Below are 23,902 nucleotides of genomic sequence, written 5' to 3' on the forward strand. Positions count from 1 at the left end.
CTTGCTCACCACTACCCTAACCACATGCTGGAGAAGGGTTCATTTAATAAATCCCAGCTCAAGGTCAAATCCCTCAAGAAGCCTCCCCTGGTTTCTCTGCTCCAATCCCAAACAGGGTTAATCTCGCCTTGCTTTGCTCTGGGCCACTGCAGCTCAGATATGATGCTTTTAGAGCTCACCTCATGCTGTGTGAGGCACGAAAGCTTTTGCCTTTGCCTCCCCAGGGCCTGGGAGCTCAATGAGAGGAGGGTTCATGGCTGTGCTGTCTCTTTCGAGCTCTCACCCTCAAATGGGGGGAGCTGGGTGCAGAGTTGGTGCTCAAAAAATGTCTGTAGAATTAAATTGATTGATCTGCAAAGGATAACTTGAAGCATCTTGACAGGCCACGATGACTTCTGGATGCTCAAGGGAAGGTCCATTTAGCTTCTCCTGTTCCTGTATTCCAATGCTTGGAAAAGTAGTTAACCTCACATGGGCTCTATTGCTAATGCACAGTTAGCTAGAGTCTTGAAATTTCCAGACTCCTCCATGTTCTGATTTCAACAGACAGCCGGAGCTTCTTCCATGAAGGCTCCATTCATGAATAAATCTAGGTACACGCACCTCCTAGGATGCTGTGGTTGGGCCTACGGAAGGAGCCAGAACACTCCAGCTCTGAGCCAGGGAGAAGCTCCAGTGTCCTGTGTGCTTTTCTGGATTCTTTTTCCTGGGTGTAAATTCCTCTCCTGAGAAGCACCCCAGAAGGGTAATGGTCCCTGGTCTCTGGTCTCTCTCTGCCCCTGCCCGCCTCCCCCACCCCCCCTCAGCACATATGATTTCTTGTTCGTGTTTCACACCACCCCTGGCTTCCTTTCCAGTTCTTTCCCACCTTGCTCTCTTTGGGCACAAGGGAAAGGATGGTTTGTTGAAGTCACAAAGCATCCTCGTAGTAACGATGCCGTCAGCTTTTGATGGGTTTTCAAGGGGCCAAACTCGCAGGACAGGCGTTTTCTGGCCTCCTTTTATACTCTTGATCTGTTGGAAGGCCCAACAGTTGTTAAATTCATTCTTGAAATTGCCCTTTGTGCGTTCTGCCTTCTCACTCCCACAGGGGCATCTGGTGACCATTTTGCTGTTACACTAAAACCTTTACTTTGAACTTCCTGTTCTATCTGAAAACGTGTAATGTTATACACGAGAATATTGTTATATATTGTAAGACTGTAACGTTCTATATTATAATAATGTCCCCTGTCATTTTCTTTGAAAATCATGTTTTGATCGTCTTCATAGTTCCTTGATATGAAAGCTTTCCTTCATCCTGGGGTGAAAATGATAAATAAGGGGAGGAACTTTGGCCCTCACAGGGGAGGGAAAGGGATGAAGCTCTGCTGGAGGAATGTCACGTACCAGCGCTGGGAGGCTGTGGGTGTGCATTGGTGGGAGCAGTGTCTTCTGACCCTTGGCGGGATTGCCCTTCCTGTACTTGTCATGGTGGGGTGGGGCCATGAGATAAGTTCCAGCCAGTAGGTCGTGAGGGGCGTGCTGGGTTTCACTTCCAGGTTGCAGCCTGAGGCCGCCACTCAAGATGGCGGCCACTGCATCAGCTTGACCCCCGAGTGACTGCCACAAGCACAGTGCAGTGGCTGGTTGTGGTTACTGTGGCATAACCTAGCCCATCCTGGCAGGCCCAGAAATTGGTCCTTTGCCTGGAAGAGTAGTGCTGTGTTGCAAAAATGCAAACGACGTGCCATTTGCTTAGGGCAAAGAGGAAAATGAAAAGGTTGGAATATCCTTGGACACATACTGTGAACGTGAAATACACTTCTGTTGTCTTAGGCCTCTGAGATTTCGGAGTTGTTTTACTAGCCTGCCTGCCTAGCACGGGGAGGTGGCGTGGGCCTGGTCAGGGTTGGGTGGAGCCAAGTTTGAATTTCCGTGAGACCTTTCTGGGGCCCTGAAAGCTCCTCATTTTGGCAGTCCCTTTTTGTGCCACTGGGGAAGGCCAGGTGGGTTTACTGCACTGCCTGGGGCACCCGGCAGGGACTCCCTGGACCCTGTGACCCACAGACGGAGCAGGCTTGTTTCTTCTTGGGGCTCTTCTTTGTCTCTGTTTCATTGTCACCTTTTCTGTGTGTCAGTATCAGGGCTCTTGAGAGGTAGAGGTGAGAAAGTGTGAGCTCTGTGTCCCATTTCCCAGCTGTGTGTCTCCGGGGCTTGGCTCTGAGCGGAATTATCAAGAAGGTGAAGTTTGTCCTTGTGACACTCCCCTAGCCCCCAGCCAGCCTCTACTCCCCACTGCTCTGGCCCGCTCTCCACCTGTTCTGCAGGTAGCTGTTTGCTTCGCATCAGAATGTATGCATTCCCTCACCCCTGTGGGACAGACCTTCCGGGGTGCTTCAAGGTGACAATCTGGTGATATGCTAGATTAATCTCAGCGTATATGCTAAAAGAAGAGTGTGGGCTGCCTGGGGTGGGGGGTGTTCCTGCCTCAGACGGTTATTGAGGCTCCTGTGTGCCCAGCACTGAGCACTAAGTACTAAGCAGGGGAGCTGGGGCTCATGACTACAGCCCGGCTCGGGCTCCAGACGCTTGTGCAGCCCAGGGGGGGAGGGGGAGGGCTGAGCGGGTAGTGTTGAGAAGCGTGGTGTGGGGTAATGTGTGCTAGAACTTGGGGTGGGATCCAGGCTGTGAGAGTTGTGGGAGGAGAGAGTTCTCTGTGGTTGGGAATGGTCAGGGAATGTCAAGTCACGGCCCTGGGCCTCAGTTTCCCCCTCTGACAAATAAGGAAGGTGGGCTCACTGCTTTTCAGATTGCCAGTGATAAGAGTTACCAGAGAGACTCGTTCAACACCAGGATTCCCAGGCCCCTCCTGGGAAAGATTCAGATTCCGGGAGTCTGGAGTGGGGGCTGGGAACCATGCCCACTCCCACTTCTGCTGCAAGACATGGGGTGCTGGGAGCTTAGTCCTGGGCAGGCTGTGAAAGGAGTGGGGACTAGAGGGGGGTCTCCGAGATGGCCAAGCACTTGGTAGGGATAGAGGGACCCTGTTAAACTAGCTGCTTGCTGACTATTTTACCCGCCCAGTGAGCAGGGGCAGGACAAGAGTGTCCTTTGGAGGAGAGTGGCCTGGCTGCTTGGTGGCACATTTTGTGTTCAGCCTTGGCACAGGAGAGATCATGCCTCAGGCTGCCAGGAAGATTTTCTGAGCGAGTTCACTCCGTGATTCTTCAGAGCAACCATGGAGTTGGGTCTCCACCAGAGACCAATGAAATGGGCAGCTTTCAAAGGGCCCCGCTCCCTTCCTGGTTGGAAAACCCTGCTAATCAATTCAACAAACCCAGCAGGGGGGCTGAGGATCCTATACCTTGCTGGTTCTCCCACTTCCTGTGTGTCAGAAGTGCCCCTGGCTTCTACATAGGGTGCTGGGGCCCACGTCCAGAGTGTCTGATTCAAGAGTTCAGGAGGGGTGGGAGCGCAGCGGCGGCTGGCAGAGAGTTTGTATTCCTAACAGGTTGCTGGGTGCTGAGCTGCCTCGGGTCCCAGGACCACACTTGGAAAGCCAATGCGAGATTCCCAGCCTACTAGCCTGGGCATGGGGGTGGTTAATACAGACTCGGGACCCCGTCACTACCCCTGGGACACTTAGACTCTCCCTGGGGACCTACGCCCACCCACCCAGATCAAGAGGATAGCGGGTGTCAAAGTCCCGAAGTGCACCGAAGACAGAAGCACAGAGGAAGTTGGGGAGGAGGCGTGCGCAGTGGTGGGGGGAGGCTTCCTGAAGCAGAGAGGCTGTGAGGGTGGGCAACCTGGATTACTGGGCCCGCATGCACTGCCCACACAGGACCTCGGATGGGAGCGCACCCCTGGAGCTGTGCAGCAGGTGGCTCCAGGGAATGAGAGGCCTTTGGGGCTGGGCCAGTGTGTGTGGGCCCAGGCTGAGAGTAGGCCTGGAGCTCAGTGCAGAAGCCAGGGGCCGAGGGGGGTTCTCACTCGGGGCAGCGAGGAGAGAAGGCTTTACAGGAGCAGCGACCCATGGAAGGCCTGAACTGCTTTGGTGAGGAGCTCAGACTTTATCCCATGATGAACTGGGAACAAAGCAACAGCAGTTTGGCTCCCCAAAGGAGACATCTGGAAATTGACTGTTTTACATTTTGAAAAACAGATTTTCAGTAGTAGCTCGTGGCCAGTCCGTGTGGCATTATTTCAAGGCTGCATCTCAGAGATTTCTCTGCCGCCACCTCTCTCCCACCACCCTGTTTCTTCCCCACAGTTCTTGAAATTTCACCGTTAGAGATTATATCCTTTTGTTCAAAAATATTACCCTCTCCAAAAGGCTCATGCTATGAACCAGAAATGCTCAAGAGGGAAAGAAACTCACCTCAGCCTGCTCTGCTAGGTCACCTTAGAGGCAGTTTCCATGGCAGTTTCTTCTCCAGGTACCAGTGGGCAGCAGACATAGGGCAGGTAAAGCTTGATGAACCTGGAGGCAGGCAGGGAAGGCCTAGGTGTGGCAGAGGTGGACTGTCACAGTTTGCTCGTCAGAGAGGAAGCTAGAGACGGTGGATATAGGGAAAACCCTCTTGAGACGGGTCAACAAGAATGTTCTGGATGGTGTGAGGCCAGAGGGGATTGGATGCCCATGGCATAGGAGGGCATCAGTGTGCTTGGGAGGCTCACAAGAGCTCATCCCAATGTCTTTGGTCACCCCCTTTCCCTTCACTTCTGTGGAACACGGAGGGGAGTATACTGCTATGTTTCCAAACCAACCCCGACACACCAACCTTCTCCTTTCCTGCGTAACTGGCTAACAGGTTGGAATTGGTGCTAGATTTGCAGTCAGGAAGCAGGAAATAGCTGAACCTCTCAGGGCGTGTTCCCAAGTCCATTAGATACGAATGTGCCACAAACCGTGTGGGAAGAAGAACACCGCTGTAATTGTGTTCGGGGATGATGAGCTGACAAGGAGATCTCAGGTGAGTCCTTCTGCCAGGTGATTAATCACCTTATTTTCCCATTTCGAAGCCACTTTCCCATATCAGATGGTCTTTGTACGGGAGAAGGGTGTCTATAGTGCACGTAAAGCTCCAGCACAGAACTGATATGAGCCAAGTCATTAATTGTGTTCATGTGGAGATTGGTTATGTCAACCTAAAACACCTGTTCATTTAAATGGGCCTGGTAGAGAGACGGCGTTTTGCCCGCAGGTGCGAGTCACACAGGTGTATTCCTAGGCAGTCCCCCCTCAGACAATGCTTTTGCAGAATGACAGTATCTGAGAAACGGGAGTCTGATTTCTGCTACCAACTGAATGTGTTTTGTTCCACACAATTCACTGGGCAAGGGAGAAATTGGGGGACCCAGGAGGTGGCTTGGAGTGCAGATAAAGCCTTTTTTGGGGGATGGAATAAGAGGCCCAGCACGGTGGCTCTGTCTCTGCTGCTCCCCCCTGTGCTGTGATGGGAAATGCAAGATGGCCCCGGGCCTGACCACTTGCAGGCTGTGTGACGGCTGTGGGCAGGTCGTACAACCGTTCTCCTCCTCCTCTGTGCTAACACTGACCTGCAGTTATCAGAGGTCACTAAGAAGACACGCTTGGAGCCAGGAGATGAGTAGGTGCCCTCTACTAAGAGGCCAGCCCTGCCCAGCAATCTGTGTTGTCACAAAGGACCACCTCCCTTCCAGAAAATCCTGAGTGCATTTTTCCTGGACATGCCCAGATTAGGGTCATTGCGTGGTTTTAATATAAAAGATATGAAGAATTGGAGGAAATTGGGGGAGAGGCGCTCTCCTGCAGCCCCCGAATGGGTCAGAGGCTGAGCTGCTGGTTGTAAAGAGCCCGGGGAAGCTCATTCATCAATCATCAAGTCTGGGGAAAGGGAAGGATTGAAGAAGGAAGAAGGTTTTCTGCACAGCTAGAAGCTGTGGTTTTAGGCAAAGCTGGTGCATCTTGCTGTGGTAAACAGAACGCTCTACTGGGAGTTAGAAGACCTGGACAAAGTTGTTAGCTCAGCCCCTTGTAATCTAGGTGATTTAGGGTTTGAGCTATCCTCACGTCCGTTTTGATTTCTGTGAATTGGGTGTGACTGTCCTTATTTGTCTCAGGGTTGCGTTGAGGATCAGGTGGTACTAGATAGGAAGCTCTATGTGGACTGCAAGATGCAGCACAAGCAAAGTATTATCATTGTAACCGTTTCTATTTCCATATTGCTTTTAGGATTTCAGAGACTTTCCTCCCCTCGTCTCTTACTTCATGTACGGCAGGGCCCTAGATCTAGGCTTTCCGCTCTTGTGCCCCATTGCTAGCTGGCTGAGGAGCTAAAGAGGACCAGTGAGGGACAGTGTGACACCCCTTGGGGGTGGGGATTTCCTCAAGGTGACACTTCCACCAAAAAGAGTGCCTCAAACAGCGGGCCTTTGGGGCCAGTCTGGCCTTTTAGTTCAAGCCCTGTTAGAACCCTGTTGCCTAATACGGGGATTGGATGCCCCAGCGCACTACAATGGCTGGCATCCACTGGGACCATGAATGTTTGGATAGGTTGGTAGGTGACATCATTAGGGCAGGTAGTTATTCCGACTATTTCTGGGGCTCCGTTTCATTCCCTCATCAAGCATGTGTTGAGCACTTTAGTGGGGATCAAACACGGTGCTGGATTTTGCCTCAGAGGGCTCTCAGGCCATGGATGCTAAGCCAGGTAGACAGACGAGGTTACACTTCAGGTCAGAAGTGCTCTAGAAACATGCTTTGGGGTGCCTACTGAATCCTGGAAGAGGGGGCCCTTGCGCTGAACCTAGAAGGCCTAGTAGAGGTTGGACAACGGTGAGGGGTTCTTGCACAGCACCTCGAGTTCCTGCCCCCTGGCCAGGCGGAGCCCCTCAGGCTCACCTGCTCTCTCCACTCCAGCCTCCTCTGTGCTCTGCCAGAGAGAAACCCCCAACTGGGTAGGATTCTGGGTCCTGTGCTGGAGCCTGAGCTTGCTCTGTTGGTGGGGCCAAGGCCAGGCTGGTGGGGAGAATGGGTACCTTCGGGGGCCTCCTGGTCCAGCAACTGCTGCTGTGAAATCTTTATCACTCCGATCAGAGGTTTCCTGTTTTTGGGAATAAGTGATTTAACTTACCTTATAGATCGTATTTGACTGTAGCACATAAAAGGCTCATTCAATTTGAAGCAACATCTCCACCAGGAATGGATTAACAGCAAGAAAACAGTTCTTTCTTAACATGGGTGCAGCTGGGACTTTGGAAACCCAAATACACTCGTAATCTCCTCTTGGAGCACATGCTGAGAGTCCCTCCTTTCGACGGGGTTAATATGCTTTCCCCACTGGGGCAACCTGTTGTCTCTCAGCCCAGTGGGGTGTCCATGCTGGAGGGGCGGTTTGGCTCTTCAAGATGCACAAAGCCACTGCTCTTTTAAATCTGCTGAACTTGGGCCCTCCCTTTGCTGGCTGCTGGCTTCATCTTCTCTGGTCCAGCCATGACCAAGAGTTCAGGTGATTGTGAGCAATGGTGACCCCCAAAGCCTTCCTGAGTCTATCTCTGGGATGAGCACCATGGGCACACAGAGGAAATGTAAGCTTTGGCGTCCCTGCCAACATGAGCTCAGTCCTATGCAGGGCTGGAGGAGGGAGTATATGCATAAATTCTACATTCAGCTCTATGGAGGGCAATTTAACAGTAGCTGTGAAATTTCAGTGTACACATCCTTTGACTCAAGAGTTCCACTTCTATCCTGCAGATCCAGGCACATACAGGAAAGGGCATGTTTGCAAGACTGTTCATGGCGGGGCTGTTTGTAAGAGCAGGAGATTGGAAACAACATAAATGTCCATCAGCAGGAGAGTGCGGCCACATGGTGGAATAGTATGCGGTCATAAAAAAAGAACCAGGGTGCTTTTATATACTGGTCTGGGATGATTTCACAGGTATTAGGATAAGAACACGATGCGGGACAGTACGGTGCCACTTGTGTAAAAAAGGGTAAAAATAATACATATTGCTATTTATGTATATAGGCATAAAGTCTCATGGGATAGAAACACAAGGAAGTATTAACAGGGACCTCTAAATGAAGAATAAATGGTCTTTGCCCTGAAGGCTTCTTGGCAAGTTTTGCAGTATCTTCCCCTCCCTTTAAAATGGCTTCTACGATATGTGCACTGTGTCCCCCCGCCCCCCACATCGGCCTATTGGGCATGGCATTTCTAGGACCTTCTCGGGCCCCAGTGGACTGGACTTGCCCTCCTGCCCCTGCTTGTGGCCAGCCTGCCTTGAATACCTCTAGGCCTGGAGAACCCACCACCTCTTGAGAATTTTGGTTTTACTCTGAGTGTTCCTCCTAAGGCACTTAGCGTGGGCACCATTCATTCGGTCATCATTCAAGGATTGGGTAACTCCTTGTCTTGTCCCGCCTGCCCTCATGAGTGAGACCCCACACTCCCTCAGGTAGGGGTCTGTTGTCCACTCATCATCTCGGGAGGGCCAAACGTATAATACAGACTCACTAAAAACCTATTGAATGGAAGCGTCTATGCAGCCTCCAAAGCTTGCCCTGGGCAGTGCCAGGTAGGCATTAGAAAGGATGCAAGAAACAAACAAACAAACAAATGGAAACTTGGTCTTTGAGCCTAATTTATAAACAGGAAACCTGTCATCATTCTTTGCCATTTCCTTTGTCCCTGGCCATTTATATTAGAAATGAAGGCAAAGTGACTTCCTCCTTCAGCCCTCCCCCTACCCCCTGCTTGTATTGCCAGGATGCTGCTATCTTCGATTTGAAGGGGCCCACCAAGCTGCTAGTAGGTGCTTCTCAAGTCCTGCCAGCCACCCGGCAGCCAGTGCCACACCCAGGGCTGCAGCCCCTGTGGCCCTCCCCCTGCGGCTCTCCTCCCCTCCCCCAGCCCCAGCTTCCAGGGTCCTCCGCTCCATCTTGGCCTTGCTCTCCTGGCCAAATGCACCGGGTGTGTTTGAGCAGAGGTGGCAGAGTGCACAGCCAGGTGACACGTGTGCACGCCGTAACTCTTGGAAACCAGCCCTACCTGAGGGACTAATCCTGCAGCCCTATATCAGCCTCTGCGGGAGACTTGGAGCAGGGTGTTCGTGCAGGGAGACAGCAGGGTCTCCCACAACAAAGCAGCCCGGAGCCACTGTCCTTGCCCCAGCGAGGAATTGAAGAATTGGGGGTCTGGGGAAGTGTGGCAGCCAAGGGGGCACGGAGCTGAGGATGTGAATGGAGACTCCCCATTTATGAGGTGTGGACCTTGATTGCTTACCCTTTCTAAACCTCAGTTTGCTCATCTGTAAAAGTGAGAACAGAAAAAGTCGCAGACCTGGGATGATACTGGGAGGTACACTGTTGGAATTGAATTCTAAACCTGAGCTTGTCTTCTGGTCTGGCCCCTGTGCTCACATCGGCTCCAACTGTGTATAAACTCCCTCTGGGGAGATGGGCCGGCAAAGCAGAAGTAGGGGCCAGTTCAGGGGTGGGGTGGCTGTGATGCCTGCCTTGACCTACCCTTGGGAAATGCCTGGCTCCTGGCAGTGGTTATTATTTTGCAAGGCTTGTTCTGTTTTACTGTCTTGGCTCATTTTTCTGTTGCCATGCTGCTCCCCAGGCTGGACCGAGCAGGGATGTGGGTTTGCAGAGGTTCCTTTCTGACAGGCCTCAGGGTGACATTGCGGGTCAGGTCTGTTTGTCAGGCAGGACTGGTAGATCTGCCCTCATACTGATGCCTGGGCTATCGGTCACCCCACGTTCTTCCCTCGGTCGCCTCCCATGCCTGTCTCCCAGGCCCCCTCTGCCCCCATTCCATGCCCTTGTTCTTGCTGACCTCAGCATTTTGCAAGCCATCTCCCACCTTGGTCTCAAAGTGGCTTTGATATTTCATCCCCAGAACCTTCCCCCTCCTGTTGTGGGCAGCCTGGCCTTCCCATCAAGGCCATCCTTCAGAACTGTCCACCTCCAGGCTTGAAATCTCTGGAATTCTCTTTTCTGACCGCCTCCTCCAGTCTCTCTGCTGGTGTCCCCCAGAGGATTCGTGCTGTGGTGGGCTCCACTGTGCACGGAACAAGAAGTTCACATGTTCTGGGGGCATGTGTAGGGTTGGTGATAAATACAGAGTTGACTGGTCAGGTGGGAGAAGAGGCTGCTGGAAGCCTGGTGTGCAAAGGGGACCCTAAGAGCGTGCCGGGGGCAGCTGGCTCCCACCTGCTATGGAGGGGCAAAGGCAGAGGGCATCGAGGCTTTGCGCTACCTTGCTTAGCAGAGGACAGATGGACATGGATGGCTCCCCCAGATGTTTCTGGTCTAGGGATGAGCCTGCATCTGGCCTAATGCCTCCAGCTGGCTTCCTAGGGCAAGCAGGGGAAAGAAAGCCTAATTTGGGGACTTGTAGCATCTCTTATGAGAGGACGCAAGGCAAAGGCACACTGAAACTTGAGGATCGGTTTGGAGGAGGTAACACCAGGGACAGATAGAGTTGGGGTTAAATTCTAAATATGAGCCTGCCTTCTCGTCTGGCCTGTGTAGTAATGTTGGCAACTCTGATGGTCTCTCAACCCGTGTCTAGAAAGATCGTCCAGTGAAGCTGAATTAAGTGTCAGTTCAGGAGCGGGGTCAAGAAACAGACACCTCACTTACCAGAGATCACCCCTCCTATCCAGAACATAGATCTCGAAGTGAGGGAAAAAATGCCTCAGATCACTGAAAATGGCTAAAGCCCTGGCGTCTTGTTCTTAAAAACATCCACCCCCATCAACCCTTGCTCAGAGCCCCATGGTTGCCCAGCCCAGGAGGATTCTAAGTTGCACATTAGAAGCCGAGAAGCTTCTTTAGGCAGGCATACCCAAACAGGTAGCATGAGTTCTGGGAGCCTCCTGGTGGGAAGGGGCAGAGAGAAGAAAAGAGAAGCCCCCTCCTGCCCCCGCAGTGGGGACAGAATCCCCCAGGACAGTGGAGAGCCTCCTGGAGACACTGGATAGCCATTAAGACAAGGTTACATAACATTCAGCACCTCAGCCACAGCAAGTCCCTCGTGAAACAAAGCTGGGGACAGATGTCCACAACAAAGTTTAGGTTTTATATCCTTTGCCATGAAAAGGAAGAGAAACACGTACATATTTAGAAAAATAATTTGTGCAGAGTAGGGTTAAAAGGAACACATTTTGTTGCTTGAAGGGGCAATGTTAAGTTGTCTAGAAAATCTTTGCATGTGAAATACCTCATCTGTATTGCCAGATAAATGGTGATATCTGTTGGCCTCCTAGAGCATTAGGACCAAAAAAGACCACGAGATTCCATAAACCCATTTAAAAATGTGTATAGCTGACGTAATTGAGGCTCAGAGATGTGAAGTGGTTTGCCCAAATTTCCACAGCCATTTGCTGGCGGGACTGGGTCTTGAACTTGAATCACTAGAGAGCAAAGTGGATTCAGGAGCTGGGAGCAGGCCTGGGTTCAGACACTGTATCTCGGGCAGGAGTGGCCAGACCAGGGCTGGGACCTCCTCCCACCTCCCAGAGGTAAGAGCCAAGGTCTAGATGGGAGACTGGGGGCCCTGAAACATCTCCCCGAGGATAGGTTGGAGAGACGCTCAACAGAATGGGATGGGAGTCCGGGTGGATGGAGGGCTGCTTTTGCTAGGAGCGCACAGGGCTGTCTGGGGGCAGGGAGTTGGGAGTGGAGTGAGCATGCCCAGTACATAAGTGAGCCACAGGCATCCCCTAGCTGGAACGTTTGACTCCTATTCTAGAACAGCCCACCTCCAGGTGCGTTAGGAACTGGTTTGAAAGGCAGCTTATAGCCCTGACCTGGGAAACACAGAAGAAAATGCTAAGCATACCTTGTAATCTTGCAGGAATCAGCTTCTGGAATCTGATTTTTGCTTTCTCTTCCCTGCAAGAGAGGCAGAGAGGGCTCCAAGCCTGGCCTGTCCAGCGCAGCTTCTTACTGAACATCTATCTACAGACTTCCTATTTTTACTCCTAATAACCGTAAGCTCGGGGTCACCAGGGTCTCCCTGTTGCTATAGTGAGAAGTGATAGTGCCAGCCTTCCAAAGCGCTGGACCCTTGGCTTAGAGGAAAAACAGAATCTGGGTTGCTTTATTTTTGGGTTTGACTGAGAAGATTTAATGTGCGGTGTTCCAGCCCTTGCAGCAAATGGCAGTTTGTGCTCAAAATACATCAAACCTCAATAACACAGAATAACTGACGGTAGGGGGGAAGTGGGCAAATAAGAATATGTAGAAGATAAGTTTGGAAGGAGCTCCAAAGGTAAAACTTCATCAAGAACATCTAGAAGATGATGGAGAAATGAAAACGCACGTGGTGGCGTTCATGTAATCCCACGGGGGAGGTGGGGGGTGGGTGGGGCATCTTGCGCTGTAGCCTTTCCACCAGGCTTCTCAGATGTGCCTTTGGCAGGGTTGAAGACACAGCGTGTGTATAATTTGGCAGTCCTCTTTCTCAGGTAATATGTAGTAAGCATCTTTCTGTGTTCCTACGCTATGCCCATCAGTGTGATTTTTATTGTTTGGATCAGGTCGCATAATTTGGTAAAACATTCCCCTACTTTTCCTCTTCAGCATCTCTTGAATCCACCCTTGGTCTCCATGGTGCCATCTCTGTCAAAATTTTATTCCTTTTTTTTTTTTATTTGGATCATTGGTTTGCCTTGTCCCTGTCCCCTACACACACACACACACACACACACACACACACACACACACACACACATACGGATTTCCTCCACTCTACAGCCTTGCTAATCAAAGGGTGGTCCCAGACCCCTGGCATAGACATCCCAGGGGAGCTTGTTAGAAATGCAGAATCTGAGACCCCACCTGGGACCTCCTGAATCAGAGTCTGCATCTGTATTTTGAGAAGATCCCCAGGGGATTCATAAGCACATTAAAGCTTGGGAAGCACTGATCTGAAACACATTCCCTGTGCCTCCAGGAGAGAATCCATGCTCCTGGCCAGGTGCACAACCTGCTGAGCGGAGACCAGGTGGAGAGGAGGTAGGGGTGAATAAGGAAGGGCCAGAACAGCAGGATCACTCCAGGTGGCAGGCCACTATGGGTCAGGAACTGGAGAGGTTGGAGGGCAGGGAGTTGCCTGGGAAGAAAGTCCAAAATGGCAAACCCATGGAAGATGCAAGGTGGAAAACCGAGGGCCCAGTTGGCTAGCGGAGGCAGGGCTATTGGCTGGGGCCACTTGGCAACCAGTCATAGCTCACTCCCAGTTTACAGGGGCAGAGGCTGAGGCACAGAGAAATTAAGTTGCTTGGCCAGGCTCACAAGCTAATAGGCGGTGGAGCAGGGACACAAGCCTGATCCAGGGCCCAGCCCTTAACTGCCCTGCAATGCAGGGTAGAGTGAATGACAGAAGAGAGAAAAAAATAAAAGGATGTTAGGCTGCTACAATGATCTGGGTACTATTTCACTTTATTACATTTAATATTCATACCCACACTGCATATGGGTATTCCTACCCCCTGTTACAGATGAGGAGGTTGATTTGCATGTAAGCAATTGCCTGAGTTCAGATAGTTACCGACAGCTGAATTCAGGATTTGAACCCAGGACACTGTGGGTCCAGAAGTGATACTCTTTCTACCTTGCACTTCATCAGCAAGGTATGGAGTCAGTCTCTACTCTCAGAACAGCTTCTCACCTTTCTACTGCTTCCTGGTTTTAGAACCCCCCACCTCTGCCCAGGGGCATGGTCCCCTTGCCTATTCATGGTGGGGAGAAATACAGGGTAAGTCCTAGATGTTTTCCCTCAGTACCTAAAATTGTGAAACACCAGGACTAGAAGGTACCTGGTTTAGCATTGAGTCCATCTCATTTTATAGTTAAGGAAGCTAACACCCAGAGAGCTCAATGACTTGTCTAAGGTCACACAGCCACCTAGTTACAGATCCGAAACCCTGATTCTGGATTCAGGGCTCTTTTCATGACCCTGGGCTGTCTTTGTACCTATTGCCCTGGGGGCCGAGGGTCCGTGCACTGCCAGGCCAGTCAGCATCAGGCTAGGTCAGTGCACGTTCAGCTTTAAGCTTAAGCTGGAGGGTTCAATGGATAAACTTTCATTAAAAAAAAAAGTAATGTCTGCTTATTGTTAAAAATTCAAGCAGTGTGTCTAGAAACAGCCGAAAGCACCCTCTCCTGGCCCTCCCCAGCCCACTCCCCAGGGGTAACCACTTAGTGCTGTCTCCAGTGGTTCCTTAGTTTTCCTGCCAGCCATCGGAATTTGTAGGATCCACACCACAGCAAGGCTATTTTTAACGAGCATCCCAGGCTTCAGGGGGTTGAGAAGAGGGGAAGAAAAATATTCCATTTGTATATTTTTAATCCGTGCACATTTGAGCAGGCAGTGGCTTTCCTGTCCCCATTGCCAAGGGTTGCGGGCAATTGATTAGACTTTCTGGATGCAGGGCAATCCTTTCTCTTCCCTTAACAAGGCTGGAAGGCCCGGGAGGGGTGCAGGCGATATTTCCAGGGCTGATGGCTGTCTCAGCTGGCTGCCTCCTGATCCTGCCTGCCTCCAGCCCTCTCCCTCCCGGCAGCCTCGAAAATCCTGGCTGGGTCTCCCAGGGCAGAGGAGGCCTGGGAACCTGACTCTTTGTGCCAGGCTCATATTTAGAAATGTCTCCAGCCAGAAGTTGGCATCTGTCCCGCTTGGACTCAGGGCAGGGGGTGCAGTCACATGCGTTGCCTTCAAGTGGGCAGATTCTGAGTGGGCAACAGCCCACTTTGAATATAAACACACTCCTTTTATGCTGAGGACCTGGCATCTGAGCCTGTGCTCCTGGGCCCTGGGCGAGGGCAAGTGCTGGTAGCCTGACGGGCAATGGGGAGAGGGGGGGAAGATGTGTCAAGGCTTGAACTGGGCAAAATGGTGGTGGAAGAGGGACCCCAGCTCCCTCGCCCAGCCCAGCCCCAGTCCGTCCTTCCCTGTTTTCTGCCCTCCTTCTCCCGGTGCCCAGAGCACTGGCCCTGTCTGAGGAGGCGTGCCGCCCCATGGGGTGCCCAGCAATGTCCTGACCTGGGCTTTCCTTTTTTGCCTCGGGAGGTCCCCAGGCGGGGGGCGGGGGCAGTGTGAGTGGGACGGAAGTGAGGCTGGGTATGGGGCCACCTGCAGCGGGGTCTTGCTCCATCTCCCCGAGAGCAGCCAGCCCAGCAGCCTCTCCGGGTGGAACCTATAAAATGTGGCCCTGACTGCCTCATCCCTGAAGGCTCGCTCAGCACTGACCACAGAGGTTCGATCGTTTTTGCTCACCCTGCTTTTTCTTTCTTGGCATTGTGCGAGGGTAGATGATCTAGACCAAGTGATCCTGGCCTTAAGGAGCAGCCTCCTGGGGACAAACACGATGCCCCAGCCCTGTAAAAACTCCCTTTGCTTTTAAAACAGTTCCGCTAAGGAAGGGCGATCTGGTTCTTTCCACTCGCCTTACATACTTACCTAGCACCTGGGAAGCGCGGACCCTGTGCCATCACCAGCCCCACAGCGCCGGAGGGGGCTTGAGGCTTGTCTCCCAGCACACCTCTCTGCCCTCTGCAGGCCTGCACTGGGGACCAAGGTGGCTTGCTCAAATTCAGCTCTCGGGAGAGGAGGGTGCCTTCCTGTGGCCGAATCTTCAGAGAGAATCCAAATGCAGCAACAGGATTTCCCTCCTACAGCCTGAAACCAAGCCCCTGCCAAGTGCTCAAGCTCCTGGCTGGCAGCCCCCACCTCTCCCTGCCCCATCCTCCCCTGCCCTCCCCACATCTCAGGGAAGAAGCCTCCAAGCAGTGGTCAAGAAGGCTGAACAGATATTTTCTTTGTATCTCCTGGGAGCAACATGGTAAATACGCAATAACTGGATGAATGAACAAACAGATGAATAAGCAAGTGAGCAAATGAATGAAGGAACAAACAGAAAAGCGGTCTCAGCTCCAAAGGAACTTAGCATTTGGAGGAAAAGACCGCGGCTTGTAGAATGGTCACACTGTGGGACTCAAGGCGGGCCCTAAGGCTTGGGCTCCCCACCTTCTTATGGGAAAGGCAGTGCAGGCTCAGAGGCCGGAGGGGTTGCCAGGATGCCTCAGAGACCACAGAGGTCAGAGGATGGCGAAATTGCCCAGGGTGAGTGAGATCCGGAACCGAATGCAAGGCTGCCCTACTTTCCGTCTGCCGCTGCCCTAAGTGTCCCTTGTCCTTGGGAAAAATTGCCTTTTCATATGGTTGGGAGTGGACGGCGCAATTTTTCTTCGAGGGTTAATTGTTTTGCTGACAGCACAGATAATTAGGAATGAGAATCCCGGAGTGAGGGCGACAGCACCATCTGCTGTGAATGTGGTTCAGCCCCACCTTACAGGAGGGCCGGTGAGGGCTCCTCTCCTCACCCTACCTACGCCCAACAAGAATTTATGAGCTTGAGCTGTTTGCCGCTGCCAGGTGACCGTGCAACTGGCGGGAGAGGCCGATGACTGGTTTCTAAAGGGTTCAGCTTGCTCTCCTCTCCCCTCCCCCTGTGGCATCCCCTGCATGTAGTAGGGCTCACTTAAGAGCTCCAGGGTTGACTAAGGACCCCCCCCCCCCGCCCCCGGGCTGCCGGGGACTCAGAGAGCTAATGCCAGTGGAATGATTTGCTGTTCTTCTCCTCGCCCCATGTTTGGAGGTCTAGTCCGTGGTGGACTCGAGGGGGGCGCATGGGTCTGCGCTAGGCACTGTGGCTGCCACTGGTGTTTGGGTCGTTTTTTCTGCCTAGCTCCGTGGATTTGCTCCCTCTCCTGGGTTTCCAGGCCTGTGGCTTGTGCTGCTTGCTCTGGTGGGAGCTTGGTTGGCCCTGCCTTCTATTGCCAGGTAGGAATTGCCAAGTCGTTACTTCCTCTCTGTCAACCGAAGCAGAGCAGCTTTGGAACCAAGCAAGGCATCCTATTGTCGAGGAGCAGATCTTTCTTCATATGGGTGGAACATTGTGTGTGTTTTTTTAAATTTTTATTATTTAGTAACATAGCACATATACAAAAGAACATATAAATGTGTATATGCTTTTTGAAAATAATAATAGCAATTGCCTTGTTTGTTCCAAGGGATGAACAAACACCACCCCCGGTGATGCCTTGCCCAGAAATGCCTCGGAGGTTGGAGCTATAGTGAGTCAGGTGCCCCAGGAAGCTCAAGGTCGGCACAGCCCCCACACCCCAAAGCTGGAGCTATTTATCACAGCCAGTTGCCTCTTTGCCTGAGCTGTCCCTGTTAGCTAGGAGCCTGCACATCCCTGTCTTCCTGTTTATCACTCTGTTCTCTCTGTGCTTCCCCCTCCCAGACCCTCAGGGCGGAAGCCAGAGGCAGGATTGTTCTCTTGTTCCCACCCTCCCATAACAGGCCGAGCGTGTCCCTCTTCCCTTTCCCCTTCCCACTCTTATTGAACTGCCACCCCCGAGGTGACATGAGGTTAACCTAGGACCTGGCAGCTTGCTGGAAAGAATGATAATTGGGAGTCAGGAGTTCCTGTCTTGGCTCTTTCACCAACTTACTGTGTGACCTTTAGCAAGATTCTCAACGTCTCTGTGCTCTGTCTCCTCATCTTTAAAACACACTTTATGTTGGCTGCTCTGAAACCAAAGAGGTCCAACAGATGTCAAAGCAGCTTGAAGGGTGCTCGCTCATCATTTTATATGTTGTAAGACATTGTCACCATCATGCTTACAGAATTCATGGGACCCTGCATCCCTGCCTTCCTCTGCCACCCTCATCCCTGTCCATGGTGCTACCCCTCAAGAGTAGTGCTGGGTGCCCTAGTGGGCACTCTCCACCTGCCACAGCCCCTTCTCAGCAGTGCGTTCACTGAGGCTCAGAGGAGCCCAGGGTCGGGGTGGAGCTCAGGGTCACTGCCATCTGGGTAGCAGGAACCCTTCCCTTGCACCCTCAGAAGTGGAGGCCATGACTGTCCAGAGGTACAGGGCTGTGGCTAGTGGGGACCCAGTCTCCAGAGGTGAGCAGACCTCCATGCTGGGCACCCCTTAGAGTGTGGACCGTGGTCTTGGCTAGGAGATGTGGTCACTCAGTGAAGCCAGTCTGTGTCCCTTACTCAGTGAGGCTTGCATCTCCACACTTTCCTCTTGCTCTGAGCCCAAGGGCTGCAAAAGAAAGTTCATAATAAGCCACAGGTGGGTGGCCTGCCTGTAGCCTCCGAACCACAGCATGCTGGAAGCCTCACACCCGGGGCCTGGGCTGTGAGAGTTGAGGAATGTCCCTGGTGGACATGGTTTTTCTCTTTGTGCATCTCACCAGTGGAGGGAGGGCACCCCGTTCTTTCCTCTTTCCTGGGATAATAAGGTTCTGTTGGTGTTATGTGCTGAACTCTGAATAGTGGGTAGGATGAAGGGTAGGTCTTTCAGGCAGATAAAATATACAGAGGTAAGAAAACAGGAATGAAGGGTGTGTGTGTGTGTGTGTGTGTGTGTGTGTGTGTGTGCGCACGCGCTGAGGGCTGGTGGGTGGGACATTGGCAGTGAAGACCCTGGCTGAGGTAAAATCTGTATGGTCACCAGCAATTGCAGGACCTAATCATAAAGAGCAATAAGAGGATGGCTGGAAAATTCTAGAACAGTTAAAACTTGGACATGGGTTTCTGCTCGTGGTAGGTGACAGAGGCCTCTGTTCTTATTACAGGTCCCTTCTGAAGCAGCTGGGAGCTCCGAGGAGTGGGCCAGCCAGGAAAGCAAGAAGGGATAGCGTGGAGCCCAGCCGGGGCCTGAGGAGTGAGCGTCAGCGGCAGACCACTGCACCTGGAGCCGCCAAGTCAGGAGGGCTACGCCACCAGGGAGACTCAAGAAGAATCGATGCTTTGGCCCCCAGCGACATGTACACGGTGTAATGACAGGTAATGAACCTGAGGCTCATCTATCCTTTCTGAATGATATGGCAGGTAGGAGAATACATCAGCCTGCTGTTGACATAAAATGTCAACCCTTGGAAAGATAACTATGCAAACAAAGTGCCGTAAGGCCCGATAAGATGATAGATGGATGCTTTATAGTTATTAGTTTCTGCCCCATGTACTTGCTGGAGCCAGGCACCGGAAGATTTAGCATTGGGTGGGTTCACTTCCTATGCCTTATGGGAAGGCGTGATGCCTTTATAGATGTAGCACCTCTTGTTTGAAGAACTCAAAGTAACAAATCAAGAAGTCATTATTCCCCACTGGCACCCTTGGGAAGCAGGGAGTTGATGCCAATGGGGAAACAGAGGCAGCGAGGGGTGCAGGGGGTGCTTTCATATATCCATGAAGCAGGGATACATGGGGGATAGGTCTGGAGGCCTCACTGGTTGGGAAGCCTTCTTGATTGACTGAGGTTTCTCCAATGACAGGGTCAGGCAATGGATTGGTATTTCTTGTAGAATAAAGAAAAAGGGACTTTATGGTTCCCTCCATCCCTCCAAGGGTGCTAGGTCAAGTAGGAGATGATCAAGGGTGGCTGGGGAATGTCATGAGTAGGGATTTGGGGAGCACCGGAAGGGGCTGGCAGATAACCCTGGATGTAGAAGTTGACCCTGGGAAGTCAGCCAAGCAGGAGGCATCAAGCAGGTCCCCAGAGCCTAGAAGGTGGAGGTCTGAGGTTAGAAAAAGAAGGGAGCCAGTGAGACTGGAGACCCTGAAGGTGAGCTCTGATCCGATGGAGGGCCTGTTCCCATTGGTCATCTGGTCTTTGCTCTGTGCGTCATAGAGGGTACCACTCTGGCAACTTCCACTTTGGGGAAAACCGCAGGCTAGGCTGAGGCAAAAATAGCTTAGGGCCTTGGGAAGCTGACTAGGGCAGGGGGAGAAGGACCAATGGCCTGGGGCAGGAGGCCCAAGGGGGTGTGGCAAATTCCATTCCAGTGCAGGCCAGTGTCAGGATCCATAGGGTCAAGCCAAGGGGTGGGGAGGGGCAGAGTATTAGGACTTCTGGGTGGCCTTGTTCTAAATCAGGCAGAAAGAATAAGATGAAGGAATTTAGAAAGCTGAGCCCGGCTCTAGGAAATGGGTCAGCCATAAGCACCAGGCAGGCCCAGGACTTAGCACCTGTGTATATGAGGAAATAGAAGGAGGGTTGGTCTCTGGGGAGCCCAGCAAGGATAGTCAGGGGACTGGCTGTGCTTGGAGGGGCTTAGCTAGGGAGGCAGCCAACTCCACAGGTACCTGGGGCTGTGTCTCTGGGTACCCCAGATGCCACCATACTGGCCCTGGACCATTCACATATCCCGCCTCTCAGTGGGGAAGGTGGTCCGTATGTCTCAGACTAGACTGGGGACCTAGGCAGGGCTGACCCTGGAGGCTGACCCCATGGTGGCAGGTGATAGGGGCGGAAAAGGTCCGGCCCTGCAGGGTGGTGTGTGAGGACTTTCATCATGTGTGTGGTTTCAGGAAGGTAGGGGCAACATGCTTCCTGATCAAGGCAAGAAAGAGGGTCAGATCTCTGAAAAGCTCTTAACCTATTTTACCAATATTACCGAGTACCTGTTGTGTGCTGGGCCCTGTGCTAGGTGCCAGAAATGCAAAGATGTATGAGGCATCTTTGCTGCCAAGGGAGGGGTGACGGGGCACAGGAAGAAGCATGGCAGTGAGGACAGAGCCAGGACGATGGGAGCCTCGGGCTCCTATCTTCAAGACAGGGACAATACTTTCTCACTCACAGGCTGGTTGGGAGAATTAAATAAAATAAAACATGCAAAAACACTTAGCATAGCGGCTGGCGCCATACCAAGTGATCAATACATCGAACTTACTTGCATTTTGCCGCCCTTGGAGGAGCTCACAGTCTGGCAGGGGTGGGAGCAAAGGAGCTTGGGAGAAACGCATCCTAATTCCCAGGGCTTGTGATTGCTAACGCGGTCCGAGGCCTGGACTCTGAAAACCTGGTTATCAGAATTTGTCTGGCCATGGAAGATGTAGTTCAAGGTGGATCCAAACACTCAGAAATGGTTACTGTGTTCAAGTGCTTTGGCAATTGCTGGGCCCGGGGTTCTTTATGGGCACCAAGTAGAATAGAGGGTGGGAGGGGTGGGTCCAGGAATTTCCAGAAGCGTTGAGAAGAGAGGACATTCTCGGAATGCTTGGAGAGTCTTGCCTCCTCAGCTTCCAGCGCTGTTCTTTGGAGCGGGGCAGGGTGAGCGGGGTATAGAAACCAAGGCAAGCCTTGGGTCCTACAACAGGGCTGCCTAGGAGAGTCTGAGCACCAGCCACAGATGTAAGCCACACATGGGATATTAAATTTTCTAGTAGCCATACAAAAAAAGGTAAACATAAGAAAGTAAAATTAATTGTAATAATGTGTTTCATTTAACTCAAAAGGCCCAAGTATTTCAACCTATAATCAATAGACAAATTATTAAGGAGATATTTCACATTCTTCCTTTCATGCAAAGTCTTCCAAGTCCGGAGTGTATTTGACACAGGCAGCACCGCTCTGTTTGGACTAGCCACGTTTCAAGTGCTCATCTCAAGTGGCTTGTGGCTACTCGACTGGACAGCTCAGGTCTAGAATCTAGAATATCTTGTCAAGGGGCACCCAGAGGCCAGGTGTATCCTGAGCTTAACAACAGGACTTACTATTATGTCCTCTTCTTATGACACATCCGTAATGCATCCCTGGGGAAACTGGCTTCAGTGATCTGAGATGTCTTGAATCACTGATTCTAGATGGTGATTTATGTTTTTGGGAACCAGCCCCGGCTGTGGGTGTCCCCGCTGGTCCTAGGACTTCAGCACCTGTTGGTTTGAGGCTGATCTCAGGCAGTTCCTAAAGCTTTCTGAGCTTCAGAGGCTTTGTGGGAAGTGGCACTGATCATTTCTATCTTGCTGGGTAAAGATGAGGACTTACATACAGTAATGAGTGATCACTCTGTGACATTCGCTGTCAAGAAGGAATCCTTGTTATTTTCCTAAATCAAATGAAAACCAATTTGAGTTCCCCTAAGTGTGGCAGAAGTTTCCTAGCAGGCATTTCTGTAGTTCTGTCCATTGTATGGGAATGATGGGGCTTTGCAGGTCAGGAAAAATGGGGAAGGAGGCGAGGCCTGGACCCCAGCCCACGGCAGCAGGGCCTGACCTCCATGTGGTCATCTGGAGGAGGCAGGCCCTGCAGGTAGCTTTTGCCCCCAAGTCAGCTCTGCCATAGGGCATCTTGGGGTCCTTAGGCCTTCATCTCTAGAGTTTGGACACCGCCAAGGTGCTCTGTTCCAGTGGAGTGAGGGTTGCCGGTCACTCCAGGACCCCTTACCTAAGACATCCCAAGTGTCTTGGGACCCACCCCAGGGATCCTGCTCCAAAAACTGCATGTCCTACAACCCTTCTGTTTCCATTCTCCCAGCTGCAGCCTTAGAAACGAAGGCCCGTCTATCTCTACCTGATTACCTACTACCTTTCCCCGGCCAGAGACATACGGGTAACTCCCTCTGAGGGTAAGGGGACCCATTGCCACAGAGCGTGGATGCTCTTTCTGGGGGTAGGGAGTATGGTTTTTATTATTTCGTGAAGGACATCTGCTCCAGCCACAGGCCTCCAACAGCAGCAGTGAACTGAGGTTTGGGGAGAATTCATCCCTAGGGATGGAGGTTTTAAGAGAGTGTCTGCAGGCAGAGCCCATTACCTCCTGACCTGCTGTGGAAGGAGCAGGAGGTGAAGGTCAGTGACACGAAGAGTAAAGTGGGTGTCAACTGCACTGGGTAATCGATGTAAAGTCTACAGAACGAACGGAGACTCCAGGCCTGGGGACCGAGGTGCGGTTTTCAAGATTGGGTCAACACTTGGTTGTGTGTGGTGGGGTCAGTGGTGCTCTGATGCTCACTGCAAGTGGCCTGTGGGTCCCCATGTCACTGTCTCTCTAGACAGGAAGTCCTGTCTCCCGAAGGAGCTGGTTCCTGCTTCCTGCTGCCTCTCCCGGGAACCGAGTTCTCAAAGCTGTCACGAATCAGGAAGGATCCTCCAAACCGGTGTCATTGTGACTTAACATCTATTTTAAGAGGTAATCCGTGGCACATTTGGAGGACAGTGGGAAGGATGTTTCACGAAATCAAGCGCATTTAGACAGAGATGTAGTCATGGCTCTTTCTAAGTTGGCTGTGTGACCCCGTGCAGGTTGCTCAACTTCCCTGGGCCTTAATGTTCTCATCCATTCAATGGGTATGAGAAAGTGTATTGCAGTGATGCCAGGTGCACATGCATTTCAAAAGGAAGAGGTGCTATGAGGCTTAATCACCAAAGATTTGGACGTCTTACGGCAGTACCCTTGCCCTCCCCACCTCGAACAGTGTGTAATTCTGTTCCTTAAAATTAGCTTCTCTGTTGCTTCCTGGGGGCCCACAGGGAGTAGTTTCTGATATATCCCTTTACAGTTTTGCAGCAGGGAGAGGAAGAAAGCCACATTGCCCTTGACTGACAACCTTCGTATGGGTATTTAACAATTTTAATTTTTCATGATTCCTCTGATAAAAATAGTGCCTGACTAAAAACAAATACGTTTGTATTTTCCATCTCCTTAATTAGTTTCTAATTTGGGGGTTCTTATTAGCTTAAAATCATCCCGCTGAAATGGTCCTTGAATGATAAAAAATGTGAAAACCACAATCAATTCTAGAGAGATCTTGGTATTTAATTATGCTGATTGGAGCACTAGAGACCCCTGGCAAAATGAACCTCTCAGAATAAGCTTGATTTGTGTAATTTGGTTTTTAAAAATTTTGGATGCATATTTATCATATTCAACTATGTGTTCTTGTTCTCCTTGAGATTCTGACTCATCTTCTAGGAGATGGGTGGAGGAATCCACAGGCTGTTGAGACCCTGGGATTCCAGCTGAGCTCACAGAGTTGCTGGTAGGGCCTGGCCTGAAGAGAGCATGGGGTCCCCGGCTTGGCTGGTCATTTAAAAATATCTTTTCTTAAAAAAA

The 23,902-nt window shown here is 51.6% G+C and overlaps 1 protein-coding gene across 4 annotated transcripts in view; it reads left to right on the top strand.

The window, feature by feature from the left end:
• ZBTB7C (zinc finger and BTB domain containing 7C) overlaps window positions 1-23,902 on the top strand; it is a 355,735-nt gene that overhangs the window by 48,132 nt on the left and 283,701 nt on the right. For all 4 annotated transcript variants that reach the window (XM_073898237.1, XM_073898236.1, XM_073898239.1 and 1 more), the window contains exon 2: window positions 18,645-18,855. The gene's annotated coding sequence lies outside the window, so the exon portion shown is untranslated. The remainder of the gene's footprint in view (window positions 1-18,644; window positions 18,856-23,902) is intronic.

Source organism: Callorhinus ursinus, unplaced genomic scaffold (genome assembly GCF_003265705.2).
Source record: "Callorhinus ursinus isolate GAN/ISIS: 27379988/994484 unplaced genomic scaffold, GSC_fseal_2.0 scaffold11, whole genome shotgun sequence".
Taxonomy (NCBI): domain Eukaryota; kingdom Metazoa; phylum Chordata; class Mammalia; order Carnivora; family Otariidae; genus Callorhinus; species Callorhinus ursinus.